Here is a 13,807-nt window from a genome sequence, read left to right as displayed (position 1 = left end):
CAGTTTACTGTGAAGATACGCGATATTTCGGGCGATGCGTGGAGTCCACGTTCGTTCTATGCACTCTTAGTCATGGCCGGCTTAACCCTATCGGAAAACCCGGTGGCACTGTCCCAGTGCCATACCTGATTATTGGACCAGTGTGGCGCTGGGTACTGGGACGCTGGCACGCTGCGCGAGGCACGCTGGACGCTGGCGCACTGCACGCTGCACACTGGGCCACCCGTTACGGGCCGAAATAGGTCTTTTAAATTGTTTTTAAAAACTGTGGTCATACCCATACCGTAATTAGGGCTTATAGCGCGCACTGCGGCAAAAAAGAAGACCTAAAAACAAGAGCGAGCGGGAGTCGAACCCACCACTTTGACGCACCATGTATCCTGAATCTGACACGTTACCGCTGCACCACACCTGGAAGACGAAGGACAGCGTCTTTTTAGCTCACGTTTTAACTACGTCCGGTAGCCAGTATTTTCATTTTTCTCGTTTAGAAACGCAGATTTCAGTCTCTTCGTGCTCGCGAGAACCTAAGCGAAGGTACTTAATTTGTTTTTTATGTGCTGCCTAGATTTAGAACGTCTATCTGACACGTTTTGCCGCAAAAAATATTAGCGTAACCGCAGATGTGTTGCGGCAATCGCACTGACTCGCTAAGCAGTTAGCCATACCTATGTAAAAAACAATGTGCAACTGACCTGCACACTGAACACTTTAGTTTTCGTCACCCGTTTGAACATATTCTCTGTCCTTTTTGTTTACGTTCCGCGTACTATACATCCGCAGCACTTTATCCTAGCCGAACCGACCGTTAGGCTTAGAGCTGTACTCCGTGCGCCACGATCGCTGTGAACAACCTGGATATTCAATTACGAAGAATCTAATAACCGTTCAAATGTAATTTCGATCATACCTGACTCATGCAAGGCCATATTTACACCTTCGATTATATGAATCAGAAGCTAAAAACGCCGAGATTCGGCGTTACATTGGCTCACTGTTGCCGGTGACGTGCGGCTTTCAGCGGTACGCGCCCATATGGAAGGACTGGCTGCTAGAGTAGGTTTATGGAATTATCAGACTGATACTAATGTCATATTGTGTTGCGAATGATAAGTTCTTTCGATGCAGTTATATGAACAACATTTACGACACTCGATCACACACTTCTGAGAAAGCGCGCGCGCGCGCGCTCGACAGATGATTGCTTTAGCGTGTACGTACGTCCGTCGCTTAACTAAAAGTAAAGCTGGAGATGTGTAGGACACAGAATAGAATAATATTTTCAAGATATTCGATAAATTTTTCTTTCGGCTTCTCACGACCCAATACGACATCTTATATGAATTCCACCCAGCGCGCCCAGTTTTTTTCAAATGTGCTGCCAGTGTTCCCAGTGCGCGGGCAGACACTGTACAGCGTGGCCAGCGCCTCCCAGTGCGCTGGAAGACACTGGGCCACACTGTACAGTATTCCCAGCGTCTTCCAGCGCACTGGGCGGCACTGGCCACGCTGTACAGTTTGTCCCAGTGCCTCCCAGCGCACTGTAGTAAACTGGGACACACTGACAGCGTTTCCAGTGCCACCCAGTGCGCTGAAAGACACTGGGAGGCACTGGGAACGCTGTTTTTTTCGTATAGGGAAGGCAACGCGTATAACAATTAGAAGGGGAAAATTAAGACAGTCAAGCATCACCCGTGTAGCGTGCGACAAATCTTGTTGGTGTTTTTCAGTGGAATGAGTTCGTCAGCCTCTCAGTGCGAAAAGCGGGTAGCACCCCTACTGCAAAACCCAGTGCTACTGGGGACCAGCGTCCAGTGCGATGCCGGATTATGGGCCCAGTGTCGCGCTGGATACTGGGCCGCTGGAGCGGCGTTTTACTGGGAGGCGCTGGGACTCAAGCGCAAACGGCTCAACAGCGCTAAAACGGCGTCGCGCACTTGCCCCTACATAAATATATTAGTAAATAAATTGATATAGAAATCATTAGCGCAATAAAAAAAAAGAAACCGTATGAAAAAAAAAAGCTCCACCACGAGGATTCCAACTTGCCACCTCTCGACTGGCAATCGAGTACTCTACCACTGCGCCACGCTGAAACACATCGACTTCGCTGTAAAAGCGCTAGTCAATATAGTCACACAGCGTTTCGTTTCATATTTTAATGCTGCATACTCAAAGAAGACGCGCTCTTCCTTTCCAAAAATGGTTTGCTTCATTATTAGACACAAAGGGTTGCCGGCAACGAATGAAATGCCCAAAATGGAAAGAGCGCTAAGTTTTATTACAAATTCCCGTTTTAACTCTGAAAAATATCAAATGGATCGAAGAGCAGGGTACAGTTTGACGGCTGTTACTGCCGATTTTTAATAGCCGTTTCTGGCCCTTGCTAATGATCAACATGTACAGAAGCTTTATGATGACTCGTTCGATAAACACGTGCGTACATGAATTCATACTGAGTAGTTTTCTCGCGCGAGCGACAATAATACTGCGGGGCGGGCGTGCCTGTATACTGATACAAATATAAAGCCGCTCAGCAAAAACAAATACAATTCGCTGAAAAAAATATGCCGGTGTGTTAGTTCCGTAACGCGTACCGGTTGACAGGTATGTGTTCTGACGTATGAGAGAGAAGTACCGGCGAGTGCGGCCGGCTGCTTTCGGTGAGCCTGCGTTTGTTGCTGGAAGCGCGTCGCATCGATGGTCATCGCTCCTTATGCAGACACCGTACACAAGAAAAAATGGCTAATTTAGGTTAACGGATGTCCAGACTGTACTTTACAGTCATTCTTAGACGTTGGAATTGCGTGTACTTAAACCAAGAAGCGCCGGTGGCATGCAGACGCACTCGGCCGGTACGCTAGGCCTAACGCTCGCTGGGAGTCGCACTGGGTAGGACCGATCTCGGCGCACACACTAAACAAAAATAACCAGAAACGGGAGTAAACTGCTTGTCCTCTAGCGCACAACCTTTTCTGGGTTTTTTTTTACACGTACCAGTCGCGGTAAAAATTTACTCTCACGATAACCGAGTTTTTGAACGTAGCAACGGTAGTAATTTTTTACCCCCGCTGAGGTTTTCAGCGAGTATAGTAAGAGTAATTTTTTACTGCCTTTACAATGTTTTCCCGGTGATTTCTGAGAGTTATTTCTCGGTCGACAGTTTCTTGTGGCTGATGTAATAGTATTTATTTACTCCCCTAACTCAGTTTTCGCGGCTATTTCTGATGGTTAAAAAAAAAAAGGAGCGCGATTGCACCATGATCCATCGAAATACGAATTTAATCAACGTAGAAAACACAGTATCCATGACATATATAGAGATAAACACATACACAAACACATATACATACACACACACACGCACACACACACAACCAATGCAGAATAAAACACCACTTCAACCGACTGCTCCGCTGTACAACCGTACGCCGGCCACCCGGTATATATAGGCACCGCATCTTGACCCGCCATGTAGTGCAGGTAGGAGACTTATGTTTTGCTTGCTTGCACAATAAAGATTCACAGCGCACGCGTAAACTTTTAAGTTTGGCGGCAAGTTGCCATGAGACACACCGACCTTTTTAGTATAAACCCGCCTTATCTCACCTTTTTGATTATCCAATTATTCGCTTGCACTCCGTGTTGGCCGCACTCCCGTTAGCAGCTAAACGTTGGTTAGCAGTGCTGATGCACAAACCCGCAAAATATACCTAAGCACACACAAACCACGGCCACTCAACAATTTTTTCATTGCGCAGCGCTACACAAACACAGTAGCAGCACATATCCAGGAACGCCGGCGAAGTAGAGCGGCGCCGTGCCTGTACCAGGTTCTAACGACGGCCTCGCTAGGCCTTTTCGAGGAGCACGGCTATGCGATAAACGACAGCTGGCGATCTCCTCTGCAATTTTCGTCGTCGTTATTTTAGAGACAAATTAAAGATAGGTGTCCGCTATTCGAGGAGTCTTACGGAGCGATGCACTTACAACGAACGAGACCGCTCGCAGGCCCGGTTTTCACCGTGCTCGTACTTGCAGTGCACCGTCGGCCGCACGTTGGTTCCGTCTGTCTCGATCGGGGCTCGCCTTCGCGCTAGATGTTTCACAGCGGCGGCCGCATGGAGTGAAATACACAGTTTGGACTATACACAGTTGTACACAGGACTGTACACAATCTATGCGACGCTTGTTTAACTGCTCCGGCGAGGCACTCACACCGGCCGCTGGCCGGCTCGGTGCCGACGACGTAGTGAAGCCTTTTTCTTATAGTTGTAGCCGGTCACTCTCCAGGAAGCAACCACGGACGATCACACCAGCCTGATTTTGTTGGCGCTGGGAGTGTTCTTCGTAGCTCTTCGCGATTCGGCACGGAAGCGAGGTATCCACGACGTCCAGGCTCGGAGCCTTGCGCTCGTAAGCGCACGGCCGCTCGATGATAGAAGAAGCACCTCAGATCCAGCCCGCTGTGCGCAGCCGCTTGCCATCACCGCCACCAGACATATACAGCGCAAGCTTCTTACAGGCGTCCCACAGGCGCTGAGCCGTGCCCCCATCTGGGAGGCAGAAAGCGTCTTTTCCGAAGAACCACTCAACAACAACTCGCCTGTCTCCATGGCCGATATCTGCAGTACGGCTTTCCAGCAGGCTTTTTTCTTCGAGCAAGTCCTTTCGTTCACAGGCTGCTTTTCTCGCTCGTTATGCTTCTGCAGCTGAAGTGCCTGAGGCGCGACAATGCCCAGCTTTGAAAAAAAAAAAAAACTCGAAGGGGCACTCATCGTCAGACAAAAGCCGCCGAAGCGGGGCGAGCGGGAGGACCTTGAGGTCACATGGTAATAAACTCTAAAACGGGGGTTAAAAATCACGTGACAGAATACACCCCACGTAGTAAAATTGGATTATGACATCCTTTTACTACGTTCCTCAGAGGTGGTGGTAAAACTATGTCATGTGCCACTTTTACTCCAACGTGAGGTAGTAATTTTAGAAGCGAGGGAGTTTTCAGAGGTAATGAGCCGCAAAAACCCCAATCTCGGCTAACTTTTGCTTACAGTGCAGGTGAGTTGCGATGGTTGAACTTTGTACATTTTGGCCGGAACCTTTTGAACTGTTACCTTACGTGTAGCTGAAGGAAGTGCATGTGCAAGCATTGCCCGAGACGCGTTTCCGGTGTGTCGAAATCGAACGACGGCTTTTTTCTGGCCTCCATTCGGAGAGGTCGCGAAGCCACAGCTCATTTACTTATTTCTAACTCCACGGCGGTGTAACAATTTGATCTGTATGTCCAGACCGACGCCTCGAGACTTATAAACATTGCAATATGGAGTCATTACCGCAACAAATCGCGGATGCAAAACTGCTATATATGCGCAGCCTTCACAAATTGTGTTTCACTGCTGTTCCGTGCTCTGCAAGAATTAACGACGTTATTGGCACTGCATGAATAAAAAAAAAGCGTGCTAAAAAGCAAAATGATCAGTGTTGTCTGCTTTGGATTATTAACATATTTTTCTCCACATTCGACAGGGAAACATTCAAAGCGACCGTGACATCACATATCACGTACATGTCATGCAAATAGTGCGCATATCTCATCGTCTTTCTCTGCCAAGCTAGAATTTGTAACATGTTTGGGACCCGTTAGGATAGCATCTATTGGTACCATCGAATCAAACATTCGATATTCAACGATACCGGAGCATTCCGCCGCGCACAATACTGAAAGCAGCGCGCGGCACTGGCAGAAACAGTACAGGTTCCAGTATGCGCCAGCGCACGCCAATGCAAATTCCAGCGTCTACAGCGCTTCCCAGTGAGCGCCAGCGTAACAGCGGCAAAGCCAGTGTCCCTACCAGTGCGACCAAGCTCTTTCCCAGTGCGTTCATTGGAGTCCCAGTGAATACGAGCGTATACCAGTGTTCCCAGTGCGACCCACTGCCAAGAAACGTAATGTTATCGCGCTGGGGGTACTGGAACGGCGCTGGTTTTTGCAATAGGGACGTGCGGTGATACACATACCCGTCCCTCACGGGCGCTCTTGAAAGGCGATGGAGTCAATGGCCATCTACACGCCACAACTCTATCGAATCAATGGAGTGGGCGCGCTGCTACAGGCCGGTTTGAACTGCCATTCAATGGTGCAGTGGTTTCTAGCAAAACTTGTGTGGCGCTGCCGATCTTCGTAAAAGTTAAATAATGTAAATCTACTTGAAAGTTCAAATATATCTGCGCCATAACCTTTCGATGCGCAAAACTTTGTTTCAATGCACAGCATCAAGCAAACTCTGGCATGCATCAAGAAATGACAAAATATGCCATTTACGTTGTCAGCAAAAATTATGTTTATTTACGGGCGAATAATGAGTCGCTGCTCCCGAGCAACAATGGGCACCTGTGGTACTGCTTCACATAGAAGGCCTTGAAACAATTGCGGATTAGAATCATGTATAGATGCCTGTCACATTTAGCGCAGTACAGAAATGTGTACTCCATCTTGCAGAACTTGCGTCGGTTCTTCTCTGCACCAGGCTGGGGCCAGTGATTCTATCTCTTTCTTTCTCTCTCTCTCTACACTCGTTCTCTCCCATTCTATCTTTTTATCTGTTTCTTTGTTATCTTTTTCTCTATTCCTGTCTTTCTCTTTGTTTCTATCTCTTTTTCTCTGTCTCTCTGTACTGGTTCTCTCGCCCATGAGAATTATTGTAGTGAATGGCACCGTCTTCAAACCAACAAGCACCCTCAACTATCCCGCTTACTCGCCATCTACACATACGGGACCCGGAGTCGTCCCTGGTATTATGAACACACGGTGGCACTTACTCACACAACAGAACATTTCACCAACCATCTAGACAAAGCAGTCTCACCAGGACTCACGATACAAACACTCACAGCGTGAACCTAGGAGGAACGACTCTCTCAACTGGACTCCGGAGGCCAACTGACAACCCTAGACCAATCCCAGTGAGCCGCTGCAGCCAATGGGGCTCTAACAGGAGTCACCACCCAAGAGTGAGCCAAGCAGACATTGTTTTATAAAACAATTCACCGACGAAATTCCCTAATGTGAATTCTGAGCGCAGCTTCGTGTTGGGTCAACGCGCTGTGTTTGAAGTTTCGCCTATCCGCAGTCGTAGCAATTTAACAATCATTACATATTGCCACAGAAACTGCCAGCGCTTGAGTGCTACGCACACCACAATGTGCACTCCCTAGATAAGGAAGCAATTCATTGTGTTGGCCCATTTCGTGGGGTACAAGCTGGGAGTTATAGGCACGTAGCAAAAACGCCCTTATTGGCCTTGTTCGCTATGCATTGTACTGTGTATGCAGTTTATTATTAGGCACCCCACTTTATTCGACGCCCCTATATGAGGCCTGTGCATACGGGTCTCACAGGTGTGCGGCCCTTGCATGTGTGGTTCTTCTGTGGGGGTTATACACCAGGGCCTCCAAGAGCCTTCAACCTTTTTCCTCTGCGCACTCGAAAGATTTTTAAGCGCGGCGTTGCAAGAGCTTGCATGAAGGCGGCGTTCGACAGATCCTGTGAACACCAAGTTGAACCAGGTATTCTCTCGAAAGTGACACGTCTTAAGCGTTCAGGTTTTCCAGCAACGCTTTTTACAAACATTGCCGAAAGCCTCGTAGCATGCTTTAAAAATAAGCGCTGAACTGCTGCTCCATCTGAGACACTCTCGCAGCAAACTGTAGCGGTTAATCCTTATGTGCACAAGGCAGCGCAGAACCTCAAGAAAGTGTTCGGCAGGGCTTGCATTATGTTGCTGTTTTCTGCTTGAAATAAACTTGGTAGCTTTTGCCAGCAAGTGAACGGAGAGATAAAGAGCAAAATAAGACGCAATAAGAAGCGCAGAGAGAAGTTCATTGAATGTTGGGATGGTGCTGTGCTTGAGATTTATCTTTATTGCGGGCATTATTATGTTGTTCAAACGGTGCTGTGCGCTATTGACTGTACGCGCGAGCATTCGAACAAGGTTCAAGAACAAGGTAGGGAGAGATCACTCCATTGTAAAAGTTGAGGTTGCCAGCTATCTTTCAAAGATATACCTTTCCTGTCAAAATGTCATGACGGACACGTGCGTCTAATTTTAAAAGCTTATCATACGCACAATAGCGGCGAAGCATGTGCAAGCCTACCCTCGATTTCTCTCCTCCCGAAAAAGCTAAATTACCTGTCCCATTGATCGCTTTATTGCCTCTGCGTAGCCTGCGTCTCCATTCTTTCTGTTCTTTCATGTCTATATATATATATATATATATATATATATATATATATATATATATATATATATATATATATATAGGGTTTCGAAAGAATGTTCCTGGCTATTGGTTTGATTATATAAAAGAAAGCTAGTCACAGTGAAAAACGTAACAACATTTATTCTGAGCTTTTGGCCGGGGACCGGCCTTTACCAAAGAATGCATTCGTACATGGCGTACGGGTTTAAGTACAGAACCACCGTCACAAGTACCGCGTCTTCGTTTACTTATCAGATAAGAGGCAACTTCAGCTGTGACAGCGCGAACATAATCTACCTTCTCGAGTGTACCTTATGCCATGCACAGTACATTGGTCAAACTGAGACTGCCTTCAGGATGAGAATCAATAATCACAGAGCACACGTAAAGGCTCTACCACACCTTCCTCTATCTAAACATGTTAATAACCTTGGCCACCGCTTCCGTACATTTTCCGCGGCGGTACTCCAATCCAATTTCAAAACCCATTATGACCGCGAGGCTCGTGAATCATACCTGATCCACAAACTTAACAGTGTCTCTGGTGGCATAAATGAAAGCATAGGCCGACTATCATGCTTGACCTGCAACGAACCCGAAAAATTTGATTCTGCCGGCAACTAGGTGACCGATTCCCAAGAAACTCTTGTACTCGGGATGCAGAATTTGAAGCATCCGTTTACCCTGAAGTGCATGCATGTACACATGTGATTACACACGTCGCGCATTGTGCTATTCGAGCCTGGACCCATTTCTTGATAAATACATATGTCATTAAGTTTGGTACTGTGAGTACGGGTATTACGTGCGTGCTCGTTCCCCCCTTCCTGCAAGTAATGCGGTACCCCCCCCCCTTTTTTAACGCTTGAACATCGGTTTTTGGTTCATATGAGTACGTATGTGCATGTGTATGTATATCCGTATGTACCTATATGTGTATGTGCATGTACGGATGTGTATATGTATATGTATATGTTTATCATGTCTCTTGATTGAAAGACATATGTCATGTGCCCACACATTGCGCCTAACAGCAGCTGTCCTCAATCTTGTCCACCGGCGAGTCGTATCCTTCTTTTTGAGGGAGGGCTATGGTTATTGCCGCGAGCACCTGCAAGATGGCCGCGGAGACCGGTCGACTTCAAAAGCCGTACCGAACGCCCGTCTCTAAAAGGCGCATGAATGGACAAACACTTAACTGCTTTTGACGCGCTTTTTGAAGGTAGCACTCTCAACAGGGAAACGCGTGCTGCACGTTTACATCCGGCGTCCGTGAGCGTATTCTCGTTTCGTCCCGTAGTTGATGGGTCTCCCCATTTAGCGTGGTAAGTGCGTTCGCATCTTTGTCATTTTTTTCTTTCTTTTTTTTTCCCTCCACCTCTCGTTCCGAACCACACACGTAGGTTCGGTTCACTGTTTGTTATTTATTTTGTGTATGTTCTGACCCTGCCTATACTCTACTCTTCACAGATTGCAATGCTGTGTGTGTCACCTTGTATGCGTGTCGCTCTCTCCCTGGGATTTGTTTGCTGTTGTTGTTGTTCTGGCCCCTCCCCTGTCATGGTCCAACGAATCACGATGGTGTGTCTACACACTAAACAAATTCTGACCCATTAGGGTGTAAAAAAGTGTGCGACACCCTACTGCACACCCTTCGAGCACCCTATTTGGGCCGCAGCACCCTACAAGCGGAACTCAAAGGGTGCATGCATAAGAAGGGTGTAAACTAGGGTGCAAGAAGGGTGCTACAGCTAATGGGTGCCGAAGAGCACCCATAAGGGTGTACAGTCGCCGACAAAAGTTTGTGAGCAACGTGGTCAACGAACATAGCCAACAGCTTTTAGAGGTCGCCTGGTTGGCCACCACGGTCACATTAGAAGCCCTACTTAAGCAGCGGATATCTGAGTGGCGGCAGCGCCAGGCCGACCCTGAGTTCTACATTGGTTCTGGCACTCGTGCGGTCTCGGCCTCTTCAGCTCACGGTCGATGCTGACCAGGCGTTGCGCTACAAGCCCTACTAGCTGAGTAGCCATTGTCTGTATACGTAGCTTGTGGAGCTACAACAGGATTTTGACTTTCACACGTAAAGCTGTTGGCCTCGTTTGCACCTGACGTGGCCGACAAAAGCTTTTCCACGACCACGGAGGAAGGAAAGAGCTGAGGAGGGGCCCTGACGTCACTCTCGGTGAAGTAGGAAGTCGGTCATACTGACTGGGCAGACCCTCCTCTCTTGTTTACGTGCGAACAGCGCAGTGGAAGGCACGTCGCTCTCCCCGGCTCGAAAGGCACGTGGGCTGCGTGGCGATCCGAAACCAACTGAACAGAATTCAACACGCTGGGCCAGCGCGATACCGCTGGCGAAATCATTTCGTGCGTTGCAGTTGCGCACGAGCCTACAGCGAACGCGTTTTCCAGCTCGTCTGTCTACCCTTGAATGCCCTTCCTCAGCGTCCGAGGTGAAAACGCAAGGAGCGCGCGCATGTGCTAGCAGAGGAGCGCGCGAGCGTCTGTTGGTGGTTTAGGCGTTTAGGCAGTTTAGGAGCCTGGTGTTTCTCGCGTCGACTGCGGTGACGGCTTCCGTAACTGACGAAACGACTGTAGTGAGTGCACGCAGCACGGAACGTTCGACTAGCCATATCGTTCGGTTGGCAAACTGTGCTTCGGCTACGAGAGTAAACAAGCAGAACCAAGTAAACAAATAGCTTTCGCTTGCATAACCGAACCTATATATAGCCGAGCTAAGCCGCAGCCATTATTTTAAACGCTTTAGTTTTATGCTGCTGCTTTGTTTTCCTCTGTTCAGGCTATCAGCCACAATGCGAGCTTCACGCAGCGACAGTGTACGAATAAAATCCGCACCATCTCACGGCACTTAATGCTAGGCGATGAACGACAGAGCTCGTATACTTCACGTGCGTGCATACATTCCGGCATATAGATCCATGGCTAAACCAACGAAAGTTTACGAGTCCAAACACGTATTTTTGTCATGGCTTGAGGAATCGTTTTAACTTACTGAACAAGGCGGCCACGCACTGGCCCGGGAAATGTGGCGAGCTGTAGGAGGCAAGCACAAGAGAACGCCGCGAACTAGATACGCTGACTACGGCGTGTGGTGTGAATGTATTAACGACATATATTCACGCACTTTACAGAAAACGCGATCGACCGTGCGCCGCCTTCTAAGGTTGCATTCCGTTTCTCACGCGGCGACCGGTCACCGTGCCCCTGTTCCACGTAAAAGCTCACTGGCGTCAGCATTATGCGACCGGTGACCTTGTGCACGGTGCAGGTGCGCGAATGACACTCGAACGCGGTTTCTCTAATGCCGAGAGTACACTGCTAGAAGCGAGCATCGCAAGCAAAACAGAAAAGGTGTTTTAATGCGCACAAGCAAGTTCTTACTGCAAACGTATAGAACACGAATCTACATATGTGATGTCCTCATTTCGTCTTGCGGGGCGCGAATGTTTCGTCCACTGGCACAAGCAGGAACACTGCATTACCGTCCCTGACCTGCAAGGCGTTCGTCGTGGTTCCGTTCTATCAGTGGCTCCGTTCTGCAATGGTGGTTTCGCTAGGCGCTTCAAGTACGTACTTCATCTACTTTATCCGCTGCACGGTACGTGGATAAGAGCTCGTTCCACGCACTGTTGAGGCCCCGTGGCTACCAGCAGGTTTTAGAAATGTTGCTAGGTACAATAACCACCGGTTGAACACTGCGTAGCGAACAACACGGCACAAAAAAATGATGGATATCCGCCACGGTTCGGTACGAGGCCGGACGCGCTCAAGCCGCCGCCGGTACGCCAGCTATGCTGCACAACACGGCGTGCCACGTCACCATAGCAACGCCGCCATTGCGCCCAGTAAATATGGCCGCTATGACGTCATTTTTTTACCTCATTTTTCTGTCAGCGCGCCAGCTGGGCATGCCCTCTCCTGTGTTCTTTCCTTCCTCCGTGTCCATGACTGTACACGTAAACCATACATTTCTTAATGTACAGAAATACAAGCCTCCCACTCAACAGCGCCATTTCAACAGAATACATTGCATCTACAGCATCTTTAGTCCGAAACTCTCGTGGCAAGCAAATCCCACAAAAATGGCACTACTATTTGGTGGATGGATGGATGGATGCTATGAGCGTCCCCTTTGTAACGGGGCGGTGACATGTCTGACACCAGGCTCGAAAAAAAAAAAGAAAAAAAGCTTCCTTGTTTCATGTTGGCCTAATACCTTATCTACATTGATTAAATCTATGTTATTATACCAAAAAAATTACAAATTCACGGTCTATCTCTCTGCCTCTTAAGGCAGAATGACCTTATTATTCCCCCATTATTTATTTTTGTTCTTTATCTCTACTTTTCTGCCACCAATACTCTAACCGTCTCTTAGTTATTTCTATCGCGGACATGTTCAGCTTTCCATTGTTGTCCCTAAAGCCCAAGGCTTCATGTAGACTCGAGCCCACACGTATACCTGGGCGAATATCGCCACATTCAATCAGTACATGTTCCATCGTTTCCTTAGTTCCCCCGCAGCATGTACATTGTTCTTCTTCGTTACTGAATCTCGCTTTATAACTACGCGTTCTAAGGCAGCCCGACCTTGCTTCAAACAGTAAAGCGCTTCCCCTTGAATTATCATAAAACCTTTCCCTCCTTATTTCCCTTTTTCCCTTTCGGTAGTTACTCAGAACCGGCTTCTTTTCCATCGCTGCCATCCAATAAGTCCTCTCCGCCTCTCTGACCTTCCGCTTAATGCTCCTTGTTGCCATATCGCCCGCACTGCTAGCCGTATATTTACTGGTGAGCCTCCTAGTTCTTTTTCTCCACTGCGTGTCAACACTTTTTCTATACAAATACCTGAAAACCTTCTCTGCCCATCTACTCTTCTTCATTTTCCTCAGCCTCTCTTCGAATCTCATTTTGCTCTGAGCTTCCCGCACTTCAAAGCCTGTCCATCCCATATCACCCTTTACAGCCTCATTTGTCGTCTTCCCGTGAGCGCCCAACGCGAGGCGGCCCACCGTCCTTTGATTCACATCCATTCCTGATTGTACCTCTGACTTCATGCACACCACTGAGTTCCCAAATGTAAGCCCCGGGACCATCACACCCTTCTACAGCCCTCGAAGCACCTCGTACCTATTGTACCCCCATAAAGCTCTGTGCTTCATAATTGCAGCATTCCTCTTTCCCTTTGCTACCGATGCTTTCTCTTGTACCTCCATATATCTATCCCCCTCATTTACCCATACTCCGAGGTACTTGTACTCGCTTACCCTCGGTATTTTTTACATACTTTTTTGTCCAATAGGAGGCAGAAATGTTTGGAAAAGTTTAAATGGTAGCATTTGTTATACTGTAGTCACAAGTATCGCTACTCTGCTGTTCTGCCTCGGTCACATGGTGTGGTTTCCCGCTCGGCGCTGCTCCAAGGCTACTCTTTGAAAACGCCAGTGATCCTGTGTATGCATGTTTGTGTGCGATGCCGCGTTGCGTAGTTAGTGTACCGCACATTGGTGTAGCAAGAACATAC

This window comes from Rhipicephalus sanguineus, chromosome 8 (assembly GCF_013339695.2).
Source record: "Rhipicephalus sanguineus isolate Rsan-2018 chromosome 8, BIME_Rsan_1.4, whole genome shotgun sequence".
Taxonomy (NCBI): Eukaryota; Metazoa; Arthropoda; class Arachnida; order Ixodida; family Ixodidae; genus Rhipicephalus; species Rhipicephalus sanguineus.
Note: the sequence above shows the minus strand (reverse complement) of the source record.